This window comes from Amblyomma americanum, chromosome 5, assembly GCF_052857255.1.
Source record: "Amblyomma americanum isolate KBUSLIRL-KWMA chromosome 5, ASM5285725v1, whole genome shotgun sequence".
Lineage (NCBI taxonomy): Eukaryota > Metazoa > Arthropoda > Arachnida > Ixodida > Ixodidae > Amblyomma > Amblyomma americanum.
Window position 1 is genome coordinate 143,797,421 of NC_135501.1, and position 13,305 is coordinate 143,810,725.

Here is a 13,305-nt window from a genome sequence, read left to right on the forward strand (position 1 = left end):
TGCTGTTGCAATTACGTGGAGAATGCTCTGGAGGAAAGCGCTACAGATATCGGAGAAGTAAAATTCCGTCTGCAATTATTAATGTTTAATCATGAAGATAAAGCTTGCCGAAAGGGAGAAACAATATCTTCTCTTTTATGTTCGCACTAGAACAGCCATCTTTTTTCCGAAAATCCGCGACATTTATGGCGCAAAATGCAGTTTTATTTAGTGAAATCTCGATTTATTGTATTGTTATAAATTATATCTAAATTATAAATTATAAAATTATAAATGCGAACGGAGCTTCACTCCGGACATAACCTCCCGTAGCAGCAGCCCGCTGGACAAGCTGGCTTACGCTGGAACCAACATTTGTCACTCGTTTTCAAAAGACATAATTTAAGTCTATTTTTTTTAAATCAGAAAAGCCCACAAAAGCTACGTTCGTAAGGAACGCGCCTGACAATAGCCACAAGGTTTTTGTAGTTACGGCAGATGAGCAGTCATATTCTTGCGAAGCCACGAGAGCAAAAAAACAGAAGCAAAGCAAGGAGGCACAGCTCTATCTGTTATTAGAAATCAGTTTCGTATAATTTGTTGAAAAGTGAGAAAGAAAGTTTGGCATCCCCTATGAAGAAGGGAATATTCTTTTGTACTACTAATGAGCGAGGTGCGCAAGCTTTTGCGACAAACAGAAAGCAGGACATAGCGCTGTCAGCGTAAGCCTGGATGCATGTTCTGACAACTCGAGAGATAAATACGGCCTGTTTTGCTTCAAACTTTAAATCGTCTGAATTCATCGATCAGGCTTTGCAAAAAAGGCGTTATACATTTCCAGCTATAAGCCCTCTTAACTCTCCGTACCGCAGCAATGGCCTAGTAGTCTGAGCGTCCGCCTCGCATGTGGGAGGTGCGGGATTCGACCACCAGTGCCGCCGGGTACCTACCAGTGATGCAATGGGTACAAGCTTTTCCGTGGCCCCGTGCTCGGCTTATTCAGAGTCAAACGCTTGGGAAATCAGTCTTTGACCCCACCTTGAGTAAGAGAAAAAATACCTTGTACTACGGCGCTCTTTGACCACAGATGCCCTTGCGCCATAAAATCCATCGTCATAAGGAAAATTTTTTGTTGACACTGCATGGGCTTAGTCAATAGCGTTGATTCTTTTAAATACGTGTAGTTTCTATGAGATATCATTTCCATGTCAATGTAAAATTAATTCTCACTTTTTAAAGAGTTAAATGGAGCTGTTATAATGTACGCTTGCTTATTGCGAGCAGAAGGGATCCTGCCGTCAAAATATTCATATAGCGACGCGACTGTGCCTCAGACACAACGAACAACCGTGGCGCATAACTACGCTAAAAGGAACGGAGAGGCACCATTAATTCAACTGCGCAGTCGAAAGCCACGACGCATTCCATTAGCGAAGAGTTTAAAGGCCTTGTCCATGTCACTGTGACAGCCGCGCAATGAAAGAGTGGAGGGACCTACAAATGAAATAAGAAAGGCCAGCTTCTGTAGAAAAAGCGCAAGATTTTTACCATATGGAGCCGTCAAAAATGAATGCCTTCAAATACGAAACCTTTGCTGGTAGAAGGCAACACAATGTTTCGCGTTAAGGTGCTTATGGCGACGAGGATGCTACATGCGGCTGTCGTTCACCATCAGCAAGTGAAGCGAATTGTGATGTGTTTGGAGTTACGTTTCCGCTCGTTACAGAGCGTACATAAAGACCTGCATAATGCGTGGCTTCTGTGGTTGTTCAGGAGCGTGCCCAGGCATAAGCTTATTAGGGTGAAGCAGAATTATCTCGTTAGGTGTCTTCTTGAGTTCAAAAATATAGGACCACCTGCTCCTGCGTGAAAACTTTGCGACGCACCACGCCTTGCCTTTTTCGACTGTATGGTGACAATGCTCACCTAGCCACCCAATGTAAAGTTCAAGATTCAGCCACCGGACTTGGGCGTAATTCACGCGCTCAAGATGTCCTAGCGGCAGAGATGCATGCAGGGCAAGCTGGTAGGAAATGACACAACAGGTGGTGACATACCGGTTCTAGTACCTTTGTTCGCTGCAGTGGAAATTATTTAGGCTGTGTGGATAGGACGTCGTCGGGTTTGTGAACGAAAAATGGGACAGGGTATGGCAGCCCAAGTGGCCACCCTATCCACTTAAGGTGGCACCCTATGACCGACATGGCACAGAAGATTCTTCCCGGCATCGGGAAACCGCTATAGTCGAAAAATGGGCAGGTTACATGACCATGTCTCGTTGTACTATGTCACACGACCTTGTGACATCATCATATCCTGCCCATAGGATTGTGAGCAAACTGCCTACACGGCAAGTAGGAGTTAAATTAATGATTGGTTGTGATAGATTGCTTCGGAACAGCAACGTCTATCTCGCAATCTCCAACGGTGGCAGCACCTGCCATTGCAGGGTAGGGGCGAACCGCTTAACGGTTTCACCACCGCGTGAGAAGATGTACGAGGACTCTCAGGGATTCATGTATGTAGAGTAGAGAATGCCCAATTCGGCATATATGAGCATCAACCCATCACACCCAAATCACACTAATAAATACACTTGAATCCATTAAAAATCGCGCAGCACGTTTTATCTTATCTAACTATTCCCGTCACGCCAGCATTACTTCCATGGAAAGCACCCTTGCCCTGCCGGACCTTTCTTCGCGCCGTAAATGCTTTCGACTTTGTCTTTTTCACAGAATGTACCATAATAACCCTGTGTTAAAGGATCATCTTTTTGCTCGCCCATCATACATATCCTCCCGTTCTGACCACATGTTTAAAGTTGCTGTCCCATTTTTCAGAACAAAAGCGTGTCATAATTCATTTATTCCCAAAACCAGCACAAACTGGAACGACCTTCCTCGCTCCATCGCTGCCATTTCTAACATTAACAACTTCAAGACCACTGTATTTTCTGCCGCTTTGTAAAAGATTATTGTATAATATGCACCGTTTTTGTAAAATACCACTCCTTTCTGTAATGCCTTCAGGCCTGGAAAGTATTCGAAATAAATAAATAAATAAATAAATAAATAAACTCAATTGCGTCATACCCTTGAGGCGACATTAAGTGTCTACTTAAATTTTCTTTTGCAGTTTCACGGTCACTGAGAACGGAGCCACTCTGGTTTTACAATACGACCGAAAAAACAGATTGATAGTGCAAAGTTGACACCAACTACAAAATTACCGGAAAACGTGTGAAGTTTATCAGACTTTCTTACAACTCTCGAGGGAGAAAGTAATATATTAACTTGCTGCGCTTCTCCTAATTTTCACTGCACCAACTCGCTATATTCACCAACCATAGGGAGACCAAAACTCTTTAGGGGCAATTCGCCACCTGGACAGACTCACGTGGCCAAACAACTACACTTAACGGCATCAAAATCTTCAGTAAAGGTAAGTTAGTGTAAATGGCATCTCTTGTGACCATACCTTCACAAGTTTAAATGGCGTTTTCTCGTTAGTTACGCCATCTAAATCTCGTTAACTTTTCCGGTATCTTTATTTCTGCCTAGCAGAGATGAATTACTAGAATTTAAAAACGCTGTCATACTTATTTTTTGTTGCCATATCTCGCCATAATTTCATGGGTATTTTGTCCTTAGTTACGCCATTATAATCTCGTTAACTTTTCAACATCTTTATTGCTGCCAAGCCAAGATGAATGAGTAGACCTTGCAAACGTTGTCATAGCGCTTGAAGAGGTATTTCCTTGAAAAGCTGTTCAACGAATGGAAATCCCGCAGCCGCTATAGGAGGAATAATTGAAGCCCAGTGGAAGAATCTACAAATTATTTATTAGCCTCGCAAAGCTTTACGTTGCTGGCAAAATTACTAATAGTATCTGTCGACTGCAGCTATAGCTGACAAGGCAATAAAGTTTTTTTTTCCTGTAGGTTAGCTGCATAAAACTAAATGCGGCATTGGTGCTGCAGTTGGAGTAAATTAAATATAATGGGAAATTTACCTACTTGAATTACTTGTTCTTTTGCAGTGCTCTCGAGATTGAAAGAAGCAAAATGCTACTGGGCAAGAAACACTGCTCGTCGGGTAAACGCACCTCTCTCAGATGTTACTGTGGAATAAGCAGTTAAGCGTGCTATTAGCCTCTAAATGCTTAGTATCATTGAAAGGTTGTCGCAGTATGAACACGCAAGGCCGAATGGGTTGTCATTGGTTTGAAGCGCACGCACCACACGAGCGCCAACGTGATTCTCATTCTTCTTGCGCCTAGAGGCATCAATTAGGCAAGCGCGGACTTCCCGATCATGCGACCGTTGTCCCACCTTTTGGCATCGCGAGCTCGAACTTTCGGATCATGTCTCCGTTCACGCCTTCGGTACGCCTGAGGTTCGTGGAAATTAGGATTTTTACGGCGCCGCTGTTGGTTATCAAAAGCTGATTATCTTCAAAGCGGCCCACCTTCCTTTATAAGGCTTGACCAGCAAGAATAATATGTGACCAGAAAAAACAAATTTTTAATACTTCAGTGCAAATGTGGCTTCAACATGGCGTATTCATAAGGTCACTCATTCTCAGGGCATCTACACTGTCAAATAACAAACGTAACATGCATCAAGAAGAAATTAAAAATGCGTCAGTGCACCCTAACATGCCAATTTCGTATCAAAAGTGAAGACACTTGCGAAGGCGGAAGCAATGCAACAGTTCCCTCCGACAGATTAACATAATGTATTCTTCAGCTGACACTAACTTGTCAATGTAGCCAGTTTCATGTGAGTATCTCCGAACCGTAGTGGAGAGTGCTACGTAATGTCGCTGGAACCACTTTGACTACCGCAGAATATTCAGGTGCATGCAAAAAGAGCAGAAACTAACAGAAAAGAAACTGAAATTATAAGCTAAGATCAATTGATTTCTTGTTCAGTTGCATTCATTCTGTCTAAAGTTTCACTGTCATGATAGTCCACGTCCTCGCCTGCATTCTGCAGCTACAGTCCCTGAAAAGAAAAGGTGTCAACAGCTTCGAACAAATAAAGACAAGCTTCTACCTTCCAGTTTTTCATGACGCAATTTTTACAGACCTATAGAGGGAATTACGGGTGGTTGCCTTCAATACATTGTATTTTGGCGTAATAAACAGGATCAAAATTGATAACATATCTGCTTTGTGCACGACGACCTATTTTTAAATCGGTTTCTGTTCTCTCGCTAAAATAAGACTCCTGATAATTTTCTGACATTGAGTGAGGCTTGTGGTTTAGTGCCTATTCCGTAAGTACTGTTCGAGGCGTTTGCGCAAAATTCAGGCACCGCGGGGACAGGAAGCTCACTGTTGGGCCGAGATATTATGCAAGATCCGGGCTTCTGTAGCTTAAAGCCGACTTCTATCATCCGCATCAACTTTACGACTTCAAAACCACAAACTAGCTCTAGAGCTTTTTTTGATATCATATAAAGAAAAAACCAGTAACGAGAAAAATATAAACCATGTTGGATGCAGCTCGTCAGATAATCGAACCCTTTGCGGCTTGATGCGTAGTGAACACTATTCACCATGCAACCGAAAACTAACGATATTGTCTGTTGCTTCCATTTCAAGAAAAATTGATTACTGAAGGTAGAGAAGCCACTTAATCGCTGACGCTGAGTGTTCATATTTGTGTAAGAACAAAGTGAAAAAAAGTGCTCCGAACTGTATCAGAGATACCGCTTCTTCCGGAAGTACACTCTTAGCGCCAATGAGCCTTTACGGGAGTATATAGAGATTAAGATCACACCTTGCACACCCCATTTTAGGGACATAGAAAGCTACCTAAGCCCTCCACTACATAGCTATCACAAAATTCACAGAATGCTTACTCGTTGCTAAGGTGTCATATTTCCATTGGAAAGCATACTAACTTGATGCTGTTAGCAACAGCTATGGGGTGAGGTGTTTAGATGCGTTACCAGAGCTTTTGAGATTAACAAATAGAATAGATTTAAACCTCCGATAAAATCTTTGTAACTACCAGAAATTCGCATATTCTAGAGAAGCAATATGATTTTGCTCCCAGACGTAGTGTTTTGTATTTTTATTGACAGAAATCTACCAAAGGTTTTTACCCTTGTTTACTTCTCTAGAGGCGAATTCTTGTTTACACTGAACGATAGAAAGACACCTGCCAAAACTTAGTATAAAATTGATGCAAAGGTTATTCGCCAGCAAAACATGATATCATTTAAACCAGTCATAGGCCTAACAGAGGATGTCACCCTAAATGTTTCCTAGTTTCCCAAACCAAAGAAAACCTATCTAATGGATAAGAGTTTCACAAGCAGAAGCCCCATACTCAGTCGAACAAGCGTAGTCTCCCTTGAACATCTTTCCTGTAAGGGTAGCCTTTGCACTCCCATGATGCAGCTCCCACATCATATTGCCTTGTTGCTCTTATATCACACACGGTCGCACGAACCGTATTTAGGTCAAAATAGACTGCTTGTGAACACCTCCTGAGGTAGGGCCACAACCGTTGTGCGTTCTTTATTGGATCGCTGTTTGGCGGCCTGGGCTACGTTTTCCTGATCGTTCAGCTCGCGTGACATCCCTTCTTTAGAGGCGTTAATGTTTTATCATTGCGCATTTGGCGGACACACGACTGCTCTATTAAGTGCGCTGCCATTGCCTAAAAAGTTCTGCTGAGCACTGGGTTTAAAAAATTTTCTGGGCAAGTTGTTTTGTGTCGAATATGAAAAAAAAACATTGCAACTGACAAGGTATGGAGGTAAAGCAAAAGTCTGAAGGACGAGACTGGTTTCATAGTATTTCTCTTCGGCTGTGTAGCCTTCTGTTTTTTTTTTATTTTTTACACTGCATTATGCATAGTTTTTCTTGGTTGGATGCGAAAATAAACAATTTCATTGCCAGATTTACGCATCATTGCTATTATTTTTAGTAAAACAACATAAATTATGCACAACTGCACAATTGTGCAGCAAGAACTATTTGTGCGACTCTGCGAAAGAACAGGAGTAGCCATTGGCTTTGTTTGATTTGGCCAAAGGAAACAGCCGAGTTGTTCTGTCCGGAGCCAACCTGCTAATATAACATGTTATACCTGGGTGACATTTTTTGAGCGGAGCTTGCCTCCTATAATAGAAACGGCCAAGTTATTAAAGAGGAGAGTCGAAGAGCATATACTGTGCTTGTTGACTCGTGCCAGTTCACTCTGGCTGACAACATATTATTTTTTTCTGAAAAAGCGAAGGGATCAATTTTTAGCCACAAAAACATCAACGAAGTTTTTCTCAGCATCCCTCTAAAGAAAGGTCTTTTGATAACGCTAGTAAAGATATTATTGGCATTCATTTTTTTTTTTCGAATCTCACCTATCTCGTCATTATTGGTGCCCAAGTGCTATGAAGAAAAAATTTTCTCCATTTCGCTCGGATTTGGGCAGAGCGTAGCTACTCATAACTATTTTTCATAAGGTTAAAAAGCACCCTTGAATAAATAGGAGATTCGTGAATATGGCTTATTGATTTCGTAGACGAGAACAATGCGTCGCACATTGCAGTTGTGTCGTATTGGGCAAACAATACCTTACTAAGACCGCCCAAAGAAGAAATATTCCTTCTCCGAAAGTATTCATTTTATTTCGCTGATTTTTCAATCTGCATCATTTATTTTATGAATAAAAGGCTTTGCCAACGAATTCATATGCCAAGATTTTCATATTGCGTTTTTTTTTACAAACATGAAAGTTCTTGGCCTCGTTGCAAGCGCAGCGCAAGCTTTGCCTTTAATAGGATTTTTGGCTTTCTTTCCTCCGCTGCTATTTTTTTCTAAAGCACTTGAGTAGAAACAAGCACATTGTGCGATTTCGAACGAAAAAAGGCGCTGTAAATGATTCATACGATAAGCTTTCCATATGAAGTAGAAAAAGTCTATGACATGGCGGGGCGAGGCCAGCTTAGAGTGCCATAGCTGAGCGCTGCCACCGCGCCAATACACTGCAACCCAAAGAGAATGATTTCCTGAGAGGGGATCAAAGGTATTTTACACAAATGTTAGCAAGCAATTATTTCCACGCGAGAGATAATAGACAAACAGCCGCTGACAGTTGGGAAATGAAGGCGTGCAGGTTTCTGCACGTGGTCTTTCGTGTAGATATAGGCGAAGTTTCCTAGGGGGCCGCTTTTCGTCTACAGGAAGTGAGCATGATCGGGTACCCTCAATCTAATAAATAGAAACGAAAGGTCATTAAGTAGCACCATGTATGTGGCTTCTACAGTGCAGCAAATAATATATCTTTCGCTAAGTGCTCTGAAGTGTCTGTGCGGCCACTATTTATGTTTTACACTAGGCAGCACACCGCTAAATACTTTTTTCCAATTTCCAGCAGTCAAAACATTTAGTTTTGGTTTAATTCCAGTGTTCTGAACGCAATTTTCGAAACAATTTCTAAATGTTGCCTATTCTACATGTTTTCTTTACTTTCCTATTTACCTGCTTCCAGATTACAAAGTCGTAAAAGAGGAGGTATTGCTATTCTTGAATCCAACCTGCGAAGTGTTCTTTGTAATTGACCACAGAGGACAATCGAATGCAGGTAACGTTTTTGTGCCCAAAAAGAGTCTGAACATAAGTGGAGCTCGCAGCATTTGGAGACTAAGCAAAACATGACACATAGGCAGTGGATTCATGCTTTCAGGAGGTACTAAGGCGCACAGACAACTGAAACACCGAGCCAGAACAAGGACAAGGACAAGCTCTTGTCCGGTTTGCCTTTACATCCTCGCTGTTTCTCTTCTAAATAACCTTTAATACCTTATTATATTACACTTTTACTATCTTTTATATAATTTACTGTCTTTTCATTTTTTTTTACTTCACAAGCGTGCCTAATATCAAAGAATTAGGAAAAAGGACGGGAATGTAAGAAATTGCCGGTGCTAAAATTGCTGAAGAATTTTTTTGCTGGCAGCCCACTGATTGCGCCTGTATATTGATATTAGCCTCTCATTATGAGAGTCACATTCGTAGTTTGACCATAGGCTCCACAGGAAGCGTTTCTTTATCGAAGCCTTTGCTGGAAAAGTACGGATGGAGCGTCAGGTGTGGCGCCACAGGGGATGAAGGTTTTGTCTGACTTTTTCATCTCATTGTCACGCCATCATTGCGGAAAAAGGGTCACTGCCGCCCCGACCCGAATTAAGCACACAGATATCTCCCTTTCGGAGTAAGACTACGAGTGCGAGGTTGGAAAAGCAAAGGAATTAATGCCGTTTTTTCTACCGTAGCATAAGTGATATCGATGCATATCGATAAAAAATCTGCCCATGCTCTGCATGCAACGAGCCTATCGTAAGCATAGAAGAATGCTCACGTTTTGTTGAATCCAACCAAAAACGAACTCAAGAAATCAAGAAATTATGCACCGATCAGGTTGAGTTCGTTGCTTTCGAGGCTACGCAGGCATGCAGGTAACCGGGAAGTAAACTAGGCACATGTAAAGGAGTTAGGAGATCCCTACAGGGACTGCAAAGGGAGTATATTGTACAGAGAATGTGACAAAATGTCAATCAGGAAAGGTATCAACCAGAGACACACAACAGGTACACGAATATTCATCGCGAGTTTAAATAAATATCCAGATTACCGTAATGAAAATCTTGGCGATAAAAAGCAATGAAAAATGGCTAAATTATCTTAAATTTACCGGTTAAATTGCGGCACAGTATCAACAGAGAGTAAAAACACAGCGTGAGACTGACTACAAAAATAGCGATAGCAGAACGGCAGGGGTCAAAATTAATGTTGAGAAAAGCAAAGTTGTGTTACAGAGCCTTGGAAAGGAACAACAGCTGACGACACGAAGATATAAGATCGGGGGCAGTGCGTTTCGCATGGTATCTCAGATCACAGTTACCAGATTAGCACCAAGTCAGGAGTGGATTGTATCGAGCAGTTCTATATCGCCATAATCATGTTCCAAGATTTGGCCCGAGTTTTTATATGTAAAATCTTTAAGAGAATTTTCCAAGGTATGGAGAGAATTAGAATGAGCAATAACCTAAAAGCATGCACACAAGTAGAGCCGCATGGCTGCACTTGTTTCGATGGTAGTAAGTAAATAACATGCATCAATCACTGAGACTTTTGATACACCGCAACCTTTATCCCCCTAAGTTTTTTTTACTATTTTCTCCCCCCCCTCTTGCCTATGTAAGTGCACGTTCAGGCCTTTAGGGTATTTCAATATATCAACAAATATATTACAAATAAACTGCACATCGGGCGATTCCCCTAAATCTAGACTAGCATCGTTTCAAATCTGACTTGTTCACCAATTCGCACTGGCCCTGTTATCTGCAAGTCGTCCTGGTTAGTCCACTCGCAGTCTGTCAGTGTCTGTCTGTCAGTCTATCAGCCGGGGCAGACGCTCCAATAACTAATTATATTGGACACATAACTAAATTACACATTAAGAATGCCGCTGTATTGAAGTTAATTGCGCTAGGTGTGCTTTTCCTCCTACGTCATTTCTGCTCGCTGAAGGCGGTCAGCCTGTGCAACAGCCGATACTCCATCTTCAGCGACACACTTCCGCGGTTGCCCTCTCAGCTTGCGCAAATTTTGCACCTCGTTAGAAACCCGCGGATTTGATTACTTCTTCATTCCAATCTGATTGGCGGAGCTCTCTAGGCACGTCTGCACACTGCCAAGCGGAGCTGCCAACTGGCGCCGAGCCCGTCACTGATGAGTGCCTTCTCTCTGGGGAACAGACGGAACAAAGTTCGCTAGCCGAATGTGTAGCCTCACCGGAAGAGATTTGAAAGACACAAGGTGTAATCTTTAAAAAAGACGAAAACGCTCATTTCAGTTATAGAACTATATTAAAGAATCTATCACTCCTTTCAAGGAACTGAACAAAGCAAAGGGATCCTAAATAATACTCCTGTACGTAATTCACGTCGCGAGGCGTGAAGCGGCCCTTCGGTGCCGATATTTTCAATAAGCTCGAGTTCTGTTTGCGAGCCAGCTGTTTGGTTGAACATATACTGCCTTGCCGGTCTGGGGGTAGGACGGGAGTGGGAGCATACCACGGCAGTTTTATGGGGACGTCCATCGCCTTGCTGGCTGCCGTCGATGCCAGTCTCAGGCAAAAAAGTGACGCTGAAAGCGCGGAGGAGGCATAGGAGCTCCTGATGACCACTGAGTGCAGCAGAAAAAAAAATCTTTTATTGTTAAGTCTCCTCTGAAGTCATGGCGGATACTACAACATATAGCCAGATGTGTAGACTATGCCAGAGTGATGTACACACAATGTATGGCCTTGCGCGTGCGCATGTGTGTGCGTGTGCATTTGTGTGGGTGTGGGTGTGGGTGTGTGTGCCTGTGCTAGGGCTCCCATCATGCTGGTGCCATTACCCGATAGATGCTGCCTAGTGAAATGAGTGAACCGCTCCCTGTGGCCCCTGACTTTCTCGAGGATGTTACATAATAAAATTAAAGACCGAGACTCCCTGCTAAATCCAGGGCGTTAGCCTTGTTCTCAAACGTTACAGGGCAAGCCACTCCTTTGTCAGTGGTGAGTAAAAAGTATTAGGTATTGCTAACGACGGCCGCCCAGTAAAAAAAGAAAAAGCAAGTTCTTCGCGGAATGCTTTCTGCTGGGGCGTCTATGAAACTTATTATTAGGAAATGTGTGGAGCGGTCGTTATTAGCGTTTTGATCGTTGTCGTTGCTCGCTTTCTTGTGTTAATGTTTTTTCCTCATTAGAGCTGCACGCTTGACAGCACGCAAAGTTTAAGGAACGGTGCTAAGCCTGAGAGCGCAGCGAGTTCGCAGACTTCAGTCGAAGACGAATGTAAACACTTTAATCCCCGATTTGCTAACCTGCACAGTATCATCAGAGAAAACTTTGAGAGAATACTATATAAAAAAATCTTCTGTCGAGTGTTTGCCTTGATCCTTGCTGTCAGTTACACTAAAGTAGCGACAACGCGCCTGGTGCGCAGCGAATGGCTTTAAGCTCGTCTTGAAATGAAACATCTATTCGGAGATATACCTTCATCTTTCTACTCATGTTCCTCGAAATGGAGCGCAGTTGAATGTAACGAAAACAATCATTTCGAAAATATATACACAGAGGCCCATCCATCATTGGGCAGGGCTGCGAAGCCATGAACTGTTAATTCGTTCTGAGCTAAATATCTTGCAATATATATGATTAGTCGAGAATTTTAAAGAACTGTTCTATCTTTCAAAAAAGGTCAGTTTTTTGCGCTTGAGCAAAAGCCAACATGTGCTAACACTCAACCATGACATTTGCAGTCAGCGTGATCGAGGTGCACTTGAGAATTTGTATTGTCACCATTAGCGTCACCCTCGCATGTGGAATGCACCCTCCGCGCGGGCTGACGGCATTTGGCCGTAGTTCGCGAAAAATCCTCTGTCTTCGCTGTTTATAAACACAGCTTTAGATAGGGCGCTGTATACATACTGCGTATCTCAGCACAATGAAGAGAGAATGTTTCCCCTTTAGACCAGTTTTTCTCATTATGACATGCTGCAATATGTCTTCGCGTTAGAGGTATCAAACGCATGTTTGTGCTGCGTATTTTTAGCGGCGATTCTGCCCGTGTGTTCACTCCTTATAAACTGCATTTTTTATCATATTATGACTTCATTTTAAAGGCAGGGGATGTTACTGCGTAGGTGCGGTTGATCGCGTGCGTTTCAAGGCGTTGGAAGTGTTTCGAGCCCGATCGCGTTACAAGGCGATTGGCGGAGTTTTGTTGAGACCCGCCTATCAACCTTGTGAAGAAGTTAGCGCGAGGGGCGAGGTGCCGGTTATGAACCCTCCCTTGCTGTAGCGGATTTTCAACACCTGGATTTTCCTTGGAGTGTGCGGATGTGCAGTTCGAGGAAATGTGAGGTGTCCATGACGTCTGCGTTGCAGAATACCGCAACTGAATCTCTATTTATGTCGATCAGGCTTATCGCTAACCAATCTTTGTGAGTCTTGTGGCGAAATAGTCAGTAGATCACTTTTCCTCTTGTGCCGGCGGTTCACTTCTCCCCGTAGAACATACTTGAAGATCCCCCTCGCTCGACTGGGGCTAGCTCTATCTATTCCGATCCTCCTCTCTTTTGGGGCAAGCGCCAAGGGATATGCCTTGAAACCTGTGTCCAATTTTATTTATGGGTATATAATTGCATCAGGTCGATTCCTATGCTAAAATGTGAATTCACGGCTTTTTCATTTCCTTTTCTTTCTTCATTTTTGATGCGAATTCGAGTCTGTCTCAATATTATCCAATTACTCC

The 13,305-nt window shown here is 42.7% G+C and overlaps 1 long non-coding RNA gene across 1 annotated transcript in view; it reads left to right on the top strand.

The window, feature by feature from the left end:
* The first annotated feature begins 3,119 nt into the window (after positions 1 to 3,119).
* The window catches only part of LOC144135117 (uncharacterized), a 14,019-nt gene continuing 3,833 nt past the window's right edge, over positions 3,120 to 13,305 (top strand). Inside the window, exons 1-3 of the long non-coding RNA XR_013315380.1 lie at positions 3,120 to 3,423; positions 4,022 to 4,077; positions 8,490 to 8,582. This is a non-coding gene — a long non-coding RNA (uncharacterized LOC144135117). The remainder of the gene's footprint in view (positions 3,424 to 4,021; positions 4,078 to 8,489; positions 8,583 to 13,305) is intronic.